The sequence below is a fragment of the Hoplias malabaricus genome, chromosome 1 (genome assembly GCF_029633855.1).
Source record: "Hoplias malabaricus isolate fHopMal1 chromosome 1, fHopMal1.hap1, whole genome shotgun sequence".
NCBI classification, from domain to species: Eukaryota; Metazoa; Chordata; class Actinopteri; order Characiformes; family Erythrinidae; genus Hoplias; species Hoplias malabaricus.
This window is the reverse complement of record NC_089800.1, coordinates 64,495,332-64,508,049: the sequence shown is the minus strand read 5'-3', so window position 1 is coordinate 64,508,049 and position 12,718 is coordinate 64,495,332. Positions and strand designations below refer to the sequence as shown.

Here is a 12,718-nt window from a genome sequence, read left to right as displayed (position 1 = left end):
TCAGTTATCTAAGTACCAGCTCAATGGAAAGAGAAGACAATCATAAGCACTAATCACTTGTGAAATAATTTTGAATCTATTCAATATTTCATAATCCTCATTCTGAGATTTGTGTAAGAATATTTAAGTTTAAAACGATTTATTGTGAACAGTAAACAGGTCAAGTCTAAAACACAATGAATAAATAGAATAGAGGAAATACAAACAAATAAGAGTATGTACATGTGGTATGCTATATTTAGCAGAGGCGATTGTTCTAAGACTGCAAGGGAAGCTCAGCTTCCCCTAAAATGTCAAAAAAAATAAGTGATCAACTATATGCTGTTGTGTGTACATGTCATTGAATAAATATGCACTACAACCCTCAACTTTCGTTCAGAATCAGCTTCTTATCACTGGTAAAGATGCGACTTTCCTCTCAATTATACCCCCTGGCTTCACAGTGCTGTCCACAGAGTTCAATAGCAAAGCAGCGAAGTGCAGCGAAACGAGACGAGTGATTGGATAAATGCTGGGCTTTGTCCCGCCCATCGGACGCTCAGCATCTCTGAGGGTCTATGGGGCAGTGGGCTGGCCTCGGCTGGCCCGGACACTCAGCTTCTGCATGATGATTGGATGATCTGTATGAGGCTGAATCCCTTTTTGATTGACAGCGAAATGAGCGAATCAGCGATCCTTTTCTGTAGCGATCCTGTAGCGATTACATTCTGTTCTGAGTTGAACCTGAGACTTTCTTAATCCTCTTAGCGGCATTTTCTTTGTTAAAAACGACTAGTGACAAATCGAGCTTCTATTTCTGGTGGGTTTTCTGTAGCTGCTTGTTTGGAGACTGACTTCTATCACTCTTTCTGAGTTCTATCGCAGTTTCTGTCCAGCGGGTGCTGCTGAGCCCCTCCACCGTCACAAAGCACTCACAGGCGGACACACTTCACATGGGCCAAGGCCATTTAAGCAGCCTAGCTCTGCTGGCCATTGAGAGGACACTAGTCAAGTCCCTGGAAATGACGCCTTGTTGGTACGACAGGGTCAAAGATAATTTTCTTTTACATTTTATGATGTAGGCCGAAATTGAGCTTCCCCTCTTTGAAAGACCAGCATCCGCCACTGATATTTAGCAAGTGCATATGAAGACACTGGGAGTGTCTTTTTAAATATAAAAGTGATTATTATTACAGTAAATAGTGTGAGAAGTGTATATGCTTATGTGCAAACTGCAAAATTTCAAAGGTCCACAATGCAAAAAAAAAAAAAAAAAAAACTACTCCATTGAATGTTCTAACAATCTTCTAAAATTACGTAAATTATTTATAGATTTCTACAATTACTTGTACATAATTGTATAATTATTACTTGTAATAATTTACAAGTTGTTAGTGATTGTATCTGGTGGGAGTGACTTATTAAACTGGCAGATTATTTCACAATCATTTCACATTTTCACAAGATTAAGTCACTCAAAAGGTAAACTGCCGATACATCTTATAATACCCTTACAACTGTGTCTGAATGTACAAAATTACATATGTACACTAGATTTCAGTGGATTTCAGTATATTATAAATCATTATTTTGCAGCATGGAGCAGGAAGTTGATCTAAGGTCATGGTGGTGAGACACAGATCAAAAAAAAAAAAAAGAATTAAAAGAATAAAAATCTCCCAGAGCCAAACGCCCCAGTGAATCAATCCTCATTCTCTGGGAACATGATTGCTTTCCACACGTATCGACGAGGGAGAAGGAGATGAAAGAAGTAGAGTAAGAGAAAGGAGAGAACAGAGAGAACTTGTTTTTGGCTGTCAGGAACAGCGGCCAAACACTGAGAGCCGGTCCGCCATGAACTTCTCCTCCTCACTGGCTTGATAATTTATAGAGAAAGGGAAAAACACAAACGGCGACTCTGAGATCTCATAAAGAGCTCCAAACCTCATTCAGGGGTGTCCATAGATTTTGAACAATCCTTATCAAAACTTTATCTTGTTTTGTGTCACTGAAAAGCCTCAAAAAAAAAAACATCAATTTAATTTATATGTCTAATAACCCTAATTCTGAGCATGGATTTTTACACTAGTGAAGCGGTCTTAGGTCTGCTTTAAAACATAGTAAATGCACTGCAATGTACAGCCTTTGTTTGTTAAGGCTGCTGAGGCTTTTAAAAATATTTCACTATTTATAAGAACAAGAATAAACAGAGCCACACACACACACACACACACACACATGCGCCCAGACCACTAATGTAAAAATGGCTTGTCTCTCGAGTGATGGAGTCCTTAAATGGTCCATTGAGCTGGGGATAGTGGTGAATTTTCCTTGAGAAAGCTCCTAGCCTCCGTATGACCAGTAATTACAGCCAGATTTCCAGACATCGGCATAATATAGATGTTACTTCTCCTAAAACACAAGCTTTCCTCGTGTTTGGTCCAACAAATTCTTAATTACAGGGCAGGAAAGTAGAAAACAGGAACGACCGAAACAGAACATGAGAATGGAGTTCTATAAGGAGTAAAAGAAAAAACAATTCTGAAGAAAAAAAAAAAAAAGTATATTTTACAGTAATATAGTGGGGAAAAACTTAATTAAAAATGAATGTGATTCTGAGAAGACTGCGAAGAAGGGAAGATTTTTCTGTGATATTTCGATTATTTTTAAATTTATGTGTAAGAGTTCAGCTGATGCAAGGGTTCACTGTAAACAGCAATACAGTCAGTATTCATAAAAAAACATTTGAAATACTCTGTAGAAAGGATGGAATCAATTCAAAACACATCCATTCATTAATTCTCTCTCTCTCTCTCTCTCTCTCTCTCTCTCTCTCTCTCTCTCTCTCTCTCTCTCTCTCTCTCAAAACATTTCACTCATTCTCTTTTTCTTACTTCATCTTAGATTTGAAAATTTGGCTTTATACAACTCTGCCCCTTACAAAGTGTGTGTATATGGTTGGTGTACCCAAAATGTTTTTGTTATTATATCCACATTCTGTTGTTTGTTAACATTTAGTTTTGGTTGCCAGGCAACATAGCTCTCCAGTCCATGGTATCCATGTGTCTACTGTGGGTGAGCAAAGGCCATAGATTTCCTCTCTGTTATTTCTGCTATTTCTTCTTGATATAAACACACTCAAACAGGGTGTCTTTCTGATGCCCGCACATTCATCTTTTGTTTGTGGTGTCCAAGAGGAGGAGTGGATAAATGGAAGTGTTTTCATTAAAGTTTTGCCACTTTACAGAGAGATAAATGAACAGTTCTTCACAAAGCTCTGTCTACAATGTATCTCTGCCCACTTATTTCCTCTGAATAGTTTTAATCCATAATTAATCTCTTTAATTTTTTGGTGGGGGGTGGCATTGTGATGATGAATGTTGTATAAAATCTAATTTTCCTGTCCAACATTATTAACTTACTGAAGAATTTAAGAGTAAATAAATAACAAAATCTTAATGACAGTAAAGCAAGAACACAAACACAATACAAATGAGCAACCAATGAAACATCATAATGTGGCCAAAATAATTTACAATATTAAATCATAATTTCATTAGTTTTTTTTTAATTGACCCTGAAAGACTTCTTGGCTCTAAAATTGAACTTGACCCAAAATCTGAAATTACACACACACAAAGATGCACAATACCAGGGATTGGTTGCATTGATAAGGTTGATTACACTTTTAGATTAAATGAATTAGTTTGCATGTTACATGAGGTCGAGGAGGGAAGGTTATTATTAGGAGGGGATTTTTTGTATGATAACAACCTGAACTCTCAAATCTCTCTGCATGTTAAATGTATTCCAGGTATTATACTGACACCACCCTTTGAGCTAAGACATGAACAAATTAGATTTTCCTTCCTTCATGGTGTTGATGTTGGGATGGTTTGAGATGGGGACTCCCCCGATGTGCAGATCACAAAATGTTCCAGAGCTGTTGGTATGGGCACATTATGGTAGCAAGTCAGACACTTTCCCTTCATATGCCTTTGGTCAGAATGCTTCGACATAGTGGGGCAACCACTCTGAAGGAGCCTGAGGCATTCTCCATCACTGGATTTGCATCTGTTGGCGAACCAATGGCATGTCTCTTCTAGGCTGCACATTGGGACCTGACCTTGTTGAGTTCCACAGTGTTTCAGGTTTCGGAGGTCTGAAGTTTCTTTTAAGCCTAGGGTTTGGCATTGAGTGTTGCTGAATTAAAATAAAAATTCCTAAATTGGCTAAGATACGCATGAAGCTCCTTCTGCTCAATCCTAATGGAATTTGAATCTTCTTGTGAGCAAAAACAAATCAATAACATTTAAACAACAAAAACGTCACAGAACTGGTTAAATTTCAAGCTTTATTTAGTTCTGGGTGGAATTTCTGTCTGTAGCATGTTCAGATGCTGGGGGTTCATGGTTAAATGTCTTTTTAAAACACATAATCCCAATACCAGTTTTCTGTCACCCTGTGAATTTTTAGTTTACTACAACATTTGAACACAGCAGATGTCCTTCACACTGTGTGAAAGTTTCATGATGAATGGCCCAATTGAAAGCTCCTAAATTACTTCGGTTGCTCCCATCTGGGGTCGCCACAGTGGATCAACCATGGTCCACACCATCGAGCACAGGTTTTAAACAGGATACCCTTCCTGATACAACCCTCCCTATTTATCCGGGCTTTGGGACTGGCACTACAATGTGATCCACCTACCCATGTGTTTTGGACCATAGGAGCACCCAGAGGAAACCCACGTGGACACAGGGAGAACATACCAAAATCCTCATACACTGTTACCCGGAGCAGGGCTCTAACCCATCTCCTGGTCCCTGGTGCTGTGTGACTGCAACACTACTTGCTGTGCCACCGTGCCGCCCATATTATGCATAGTAAAAGTGACCATTTTTATGCAAAGTAAAAGGTAAACCATCAGATTCATATTTAAATGTGACAATATGAGTTGTATTTAGTTAGTAATTGGGAGATTTGTTTTAGTAGGATGATATCCTGTTATGGAAATTGTGCACTGCTCGAAGTGAGGAAAATACCATGTTGTACTCGTATGTGTAATAAGAGCAGGTCCGAGGAGGCGGTTTTACAAGCAGCCTTTTAGGCCAAAGTGGGTTCAGGTTAATGTTGCAGCAGCTGATTTTAAATTTCACACCTCCTGTAGCACCACTCCACCCACCTTGTTACAGTGGCATATATTTCTGTCCATCAGATTAACATATTGTTTGAGTTTTATTTAGAGTATGCAAGTGGAAAGCAGAGATTTTGTTGCTATCAGAGCAAAATCTTGAATCTTCAAAATGGTAAGTTTTTACCTGGAGAAGGAAAAATATTTTTCACTTGAAGAACTGCTAATGGAACCACATTTATTTCAAATTGAATTTAATCATTTTGGTATGTGTCTGTTGGTCAATTCTTTGATAAACTTGTGTTCATTTATTGTGTAACACAAGGGTGTAGATTTGCTCTTGCTTTGCCATTGGTGGGGACCTATGAATCTACCCTCGTCCCCTATTTCCAAACCATGTTATTCATAGCTACAGACTATTTTAGTCTGCTGTATGTGGTGCGCCAAAGCCTAGCAATGCCATTAACGTTTATGTGATGGATTAATTTCATTAACAAACTTGACTTTAAGAGACTTACATGTGTCTTTGAAAAATAGCTCCTTATGTCCAACTTTTTCTTTTTTGCTGCCATCCTCACCCACGTGTCATCCACGTTGCACCTGAGTCTTGCACAGTAAGCCTTGTATATGATTGGAAAGTTTTCTTCCAGTTTTGATGCTGCTAACAACCAAACATAGCCACAGAGTCTCACATGAAAGCAGCAGAGGTACAGCCAATCACACTGGCCATATGTGTTACAGGAAGGTAGGATTAGTGTAGAGAACGTTAATAAATAAATAAGTAAGAAAATAAATAAATAAATAAATAAATAAATGTTTTTGATTGAATAATGATTGTAAAATGGCACTCAGTCAAACAAGCGCAGTCTTTGTCTGTGTCCCTAATTCAGACTGAGGCTTTGTTTCTCATAAATGTTTCATTATCACATTTTATTCAAAAGTGTTTTTTGTTTGTTTGTTTGTTTTTTGTTTTTTTCAGATTTCAATTAATCATTGAATTAAAAAGGGAAAAATGCTTAAAATGTGAACTCAGTTACAACTCCAGTTAAATGTCTGCTCTTTAGCTGTATGGGTTGGAACTAAAATTGAAATCAGTCAGCTGAAACTGAATCCACATTGAAGTCTGGTTTCAGTTGGGATAAACATCCTGCATTTCTCTCTAAATTGCTCTGTTGGCCTTGACTGGAGGTGAATTTGATTTTCAGACACAAAACATTTCCAATTAGCCGGTGTCACTGCACATTTTCTCGGCATTTAGCAGGTCTTTGCAAGCCATGAACCTGGATATTGCAATTTTTACTCCATACCTGACAAGGTACACCAGAATTATGAGGCCTCATTAATTTTAAAATCTCATCATTCAAGCTTAAGACTGTAAACAGGCTTCTTAGAACCAAGGATGTATTTCTCAGTGCTAGGAGAATTATCTGGAGAGAATAATGACCATATAAACACCTTCCTTCAGTCAACCATCAATCTTCCTGCCATTTATTATAGTTGCAATGGTGTGAAAATCATAAAATTCCAAAGCTGATCCTGTAGTCTGCTCTTGGAAAGCTGGCAGAAGAGAACCACATGTTCTAGTCAGAGATTTGAAATATCATATCTAAGAAATCACCTCCTGTGAATCCAGTATTCAGAATTTTTCACAGGGCATGTGTTAGACATTATAAGGTATGACACATGCCTGATCCAAAACTCTGAATTGTTAACAAAGCAAGAATGTATGCCTTCACAAAGCCAGGTTTCATGATGCATTACAATATCGCAATAATGCAGAACCTTGTTATACTGAATTATAACCAAGCATCCCCCACCCCACACATCAACAGCACCACCTCTTCTCCGTGGGTCTGTGTACACCGCAGAATGTCTAGAGCATGGGTCACCAATCTTATCCACAAAGGGCCGGTGTTGCTGCAGGTTTTCATTCTAATTAGGTAGGAACATACCTGATTCTACTTGTCTGATCAACTAGTTTCAAAATTTTATGTCCTGTGCAGTGCAGGCAGTAGAGGAAAAGGAGGAAGTAATATGAACAGCCACATTTTTTTGTCCATGCTTGAGGTGTGAACTGACAGCCCTGATAACTTACCATTGTCAGCACACTGATCAGCTCTCACCACCTACGTCTGGCAGAAAGTATGACATTTGCAGGTGAGGTGAGCCTTCAGAGAGCTTCCTTCCTTTCAGCCAGTCAAAAACCAGCTTGCCTAAATTGGTCGTCTTGGAGACGTAGCCTCTAGCAGGGCACATTACGATGATCTAATATGACTTCACTCCAAAGATAATGCGAATGAGTTTGCTGAAATATTATTAGGGGCAATTTTGTCCTTCCAAATTATTGGTATTGACAAGTTCCTACTGTCCATATTCAAACTTAGACCCTTCGCTACATTGTTTACAAATGTTCTGACCAAAGGATGCCATCATGCTTCTTGGCACCTGACATTATAACTTCTGGTGCTTATTTTATGCCTCATTAACATCTTATTAATCGTAATGAATACACGATTTATTGAAAGTTTTAACCAAAGTGATATTGCACAGTCTAAACCAAGCTCTAGAAACCAATTTCTATGAACTATTAAGTGCCAGAACATATGCTTCAAGTGATTTTTCCCTCTCAGATTTTAGGGTGCTGTAAACGTAAAGCTGTGAACACACTGCAGTCCATTTTATTTTATTTTACTTTTATTTATTTATGGTGTGCAACCTCTTCCAGTGGGAACTGGATTATGGGGGAGTTTTTCAAACTTTTCATTATTGCCATGTGGGAGCAGTTATTTTTATTTATTTATTTATTGTATCTTATAAAAACAATCAGGTCTGAACTGAGTCCCTGGAGAGACATTTATTATGATTTAATTTCATCCTCACACACAAACTCTTTGGACCTTTATCTGATCCTCTCTCTCTCTCTCCCTGTCTCTCTCTATTTCTCTCTCTCTCACACTACTTTCTCTGGCTCTCTCTCTCTCTCTCTCTCTCTCTCTCTCACACACACACTTTCTCACACTACGTTCTCTCACTTACTCTCTTTCACTCTTTCAATATGTCTCAGATTTGAACAAAACCCTCAGTCAGTGATGTAATAAAAACTGCTCACATTTCTGTGCAATAGCACATACAGTTCATTTTAAGACATACATTTCTTCTAAGCAAAGTAAAGCTCACAGGGTTGGGACTGGGCTTGGAGACACAGGAGCCCACCCCACACCAGAGAAGTCTTCAATTGATTGATATTCAAGCTGAATGCTGCTCACATTAAATGCTGCTCACGTGGGCATGTGGTGTGGTTCCTGTCTAAACAATGACTCATTTCAGTCATGATCCTGATCCTGCCATGACACTATACCTGGACTTTTCTGCTGGAGATTGTGCCTAAGATCATTTGACAGACACTTTTATGACTGACACATGTTAATGGCACATTTGGAACCAACTTGATGTCACGAGAATGCATGTAGGCCCATGGAAACAAATGTTTCTAAGTCTAACAATTCATTTCTACTAAAAGGGTTGCTTTGTGCCAATGCTGAAGGGCTTTATTAATGATGACTGGCATTTGAAATTATTTTAAATTTACATTTATATCCCTTATATTCCTTGGTAAATGCTCTTCTCCGCAGCCATACACAATCTTAATGATGGTACAGAGGCAAGCAGAGACAGCACTGTTAACCTGAGCAGGGAACTGAACCCTAGTGTTTTGTAGCAATACTTTAGATTATTCCATGCCAGAAATATTCCAACTGTAAAATAATTGTAGGTGGATTTTAAATTAGCAAAGAAAATTGAATAACTCTGTCATAAACATGTTTTCAAATTTCGTATTATATATATGAATATATATATAATATTAATTTTAGAATATTGTTTATTTTATTAAGAAAGTAAATAGTCAAAATTAAGGAAATTTAGCATGGGTTATTATAAACCCAAGGGATGGAAGAAAACATCCCCCGCATAAGGAGCATAGGTTCTGTTCATATGTGTAAAAAAAGAAGAAAATCTCCTATCGTTATGTGCTGCTTTTTCATTTTGTTTAATTTTATTTTATTAGACTGACGTGGAACCCAAGCTTTCAATAAACTGGCGATGGGGCCTCTGAATGAAACGTTTATAATAAGTCTTCCATTTTCATTTAATTGTCTTACAATAAGGAACACATCATTCCCCACCTACGTAAAAGTTAACAGACAACCATAGGGTCCACAGCTTAGTGGTCAAGACACATTATTTAAGACGAACCTTCTGAGCTCTTTTAATATGTAAATAATGTGTACATCTTATAAAATCAACATTAAAGGAACAGTATTTCAGTTTAAGATTAATACCATTCTAAAAGAACATCTGGTCCCAGGCCTTCTGTTCAGGTTTAGCTCGTATTGTTTCCTTGTAAATAGAATGTCCTTTACCAGATGTATTGAGACAGATGAACTGACGAGCATGGCCCTGTTGGAAGTGACTCTGCTGATGTTTACTCCAGATGTTTCCCACTTCTAAAGCCATTTCATTTGTAAAGAAATATAAAACAAACATAACAACACCTGACTAAGATAAGTGCTGATACCTGGGAAACATAAACACAGTAATGCAAACATCTGGGAGCCAGGACAGACTGGATGACAGTCTTGTAATGGATGTCTTTAAAGCATCTTGTATACTTTATAGAATCAATGTGATCTGCACAGTGTTATCAGTGTTACTTCAGCTTCAACTCAAATGTTTAGTACATTCCTCCTGACCTTATTGGTATTCTTCATCCTATAGTGATGTAGGATATATATATAATAGACCTGCTAGATGGCTAGCATTGTAGTTGTGATAGTTGGGTTGGATGGCTGACAAATGATAGCTAATAAAGATCTGCAAAAACATAAGATAACTGAAGAAAACATTACTTACTTTTTGGCAAATAACACTTAACCGAGTTTGGCAAATAACACTTAACTGATTGGACGCAAACTGAAAGAGCCGCTGAAAGGGCTTTCTGATGAGGGAAGTGCCTCTGGCAAGTTTTTAGAAAATAAATACATTAATAAATCAAAAAGGCAGTACGGACATAATAAGACAAAGGGGAAAGTCCTTAAACACCTGCAGCTAGCCCCTCACTTGTTTTGCAGTGGGTTATTATAGAAATACATGTACCTTTCAATCACTGGAATTGGATAAAATTCTCAAATCTGAATATTTACTGTGCTTTTGCTTTAAGCACAAACAAGCCCTGAGAATCTGTCAACTGGATAAATACCCTGAGTGCATCCCTATTCCAAGTTCATTCCTCTCTACACGGGCAGCATTTAATATCGTATTATGTCCACTTCTGACAAGTAAACTGAAATTCTGAAATGAAATATGCTTTCTAATAATGCACTTTATTCTGATATGAATATTTAAGGATTGCTTTGGGTGCATCCTCAGCTACTGAGGCAACAGGGCAGGGCGTTAGTTTGGAAGATGCCTAAAAGTGCTTACTAGTGTTTTTTTTACAAAAATAAGTAAATAAATTAATTAATTGTAAAGTAATAATATATATATATATATATATATATATATATATATATATATATATATATTTTTTTTTTTTTTTTTAAAGGAAAAGAAAACCAACATAGAATCCACTGTAAATTGTGATAGTAGGAGTCGACGATCAAAAGTCACACTAACAACTAGTTACAATTTGTGGTTTATTCTTTGGATCCTAAACATTTAAGAAACTTGTGAAATATTTTTGATCCGTGTCTGTCCAGCCTGCTCCCAGTCCCAGTTTTACAGATTTTCAATACCATAGCCTCTGTCCTGGATTTATCATTTGCATGTATACAATTCCTGTGTTAAAATTCATAAAACCCTTGGACTGCTACTTGTGAATAATGGCAAGTTGTAGGTCCTACACTTTGCAGACTATTTCTAAACCTCTGGAGTCTTCTCTACCCTGCCTGTAGTAAAAAAATCAATCTGACCTGTCATCCTGCCAAACAATGTGCCTGAACTGGAACCTAATTTTCACCTATTATGCACTGAAGTCCCTAGATGCTTGCTTTCAGAAGCTGCAGTGTACTTACTGCAGTGAGCTGAGAGAAGTAAACTCTGAGGTGATTGTGAGCTGAGGGGAGTACACTCTGAGGTGATTGTGAGCTGAGTGGAGTAAACTCTGAGATGATTGTGAGCTGAGGGGAGTAAACTCTGAGATGATTGTGAGCTGAGGGGAGTAAACTCTGAGATGATTGTGAGGTGACAGGAGTAAACTCTGAGGTGATTGTGAGCTGAGGGGAGTAAACTCTGAGGTGATTGTGAGCTGAGGGGAGTAAGCTCTGGGGTGATTGTGAGCTGAGGGGAGTACACTCTGAGGTGATTGTGAGCTGAGGGGAGTAAACTCTGAGGTGATTGTGAGCTGAGGGGAGTACACTCTGAGGTGATTGTGAGCTGAGGAGAGTACACTCTGATGTGATTGTGAGCTGAGGGGAGTAAACTCTGAGGTGATTGTGAGTTGAGGGGAGAAAACCCTGAGGTGATTGTGAGCTGAGGAGAATAAACTCAGGTGATTGTGAGAGCTGAGGGGAGTAAAGTGTAAGGTGATTGTGAGAGCTGAGGGGAAAAAAACTCTGGTCGGTCATGTGAAGGGTATTTCATTGAGTTCCATCACTCTGAGGGCCTTATACCTCTTTTGCCAACACTTAATAATGCCCATGGTGAGCTTAGATTCGTGTAGAAAGTTAAAAAAATTTCTGTTTAATTGAGCAATTTTCTAAAGAGGTCATAAACACTATGTACACCTCATTGTATGTTGTATGTTTCATGGATTTGGATTAATTGTGCATGAAAGCAAAACCACAGGGATAGTTAGAGATTATTTATATCAACATTTGCAAGACATTTATAAAGAAACCAATAAACTTCACATGCAATTTTTCCTGTTTATTCTCAGCGACACTGATATATGTATAAATGTCTATATACATTAGGGCGGCAGGATTATTAGGTTATCTCTCTCTGCAGGGAGTGGGGTCATTAGGAGCAAAATAAATACAAACAGAAAGGCAGTATGTGAAAGATGTGACAAATAAATGCACATAAATCTGACCCTAGTTAGAGAAGTGCATGTGTGAGAATGTGTGATGGATTCTGGTAGTGCGTATGTGTGTGTGATGGATGCTGGGAGCGTGTGCGAGTGGAACATGAGGACATTGAGATAAATAACTTACACAAACATTGCTGAACAGCTGGAAAGTAAGAAGCACAGTTGGAGGTGAGAGGCTTTGTTTGTTGTTTTGCCTGTTAGTTTTTATATGAATTTCCTCTGGAACTCATGTTTTGAAAGGTCTGTTTGCAAGGGGAATGTGAGGTTCAGAGCATTTTTAATTTTTTATTTATTTATCTTGAGAAAAGATTTTTTTTTTTTTTTTTTTTTTTTTTTTTTGCTGTATGCTTAAATGAATTATATTTACAATTATATAATGGAGTAACATACATTTCCCAGGTCACAACAAAGTCAAAGTCACCACACCTATCACCATGCCTTATAATAAGTGTCAACTGGTGAGGTATAAAGCCCCCTGGCATTGGGCTGTGGAGCAGTGGATTGATGTTCTCTGGAGT

General features: G+C 37.9%; 1 protein-coding gene across 1 annotated transcript in view; it reads left to right on the top strand.

Moving 5' to 3' along the window:
- Positions 1-12,718, top strand: part of grid1a (glutamate receptor, ionotropic, delta 1a) — a 318,330-nt gene that overhangs the window by 252,742 nt on the left and 52,870 nt on the right. The window lies entirely within an intron of this gene.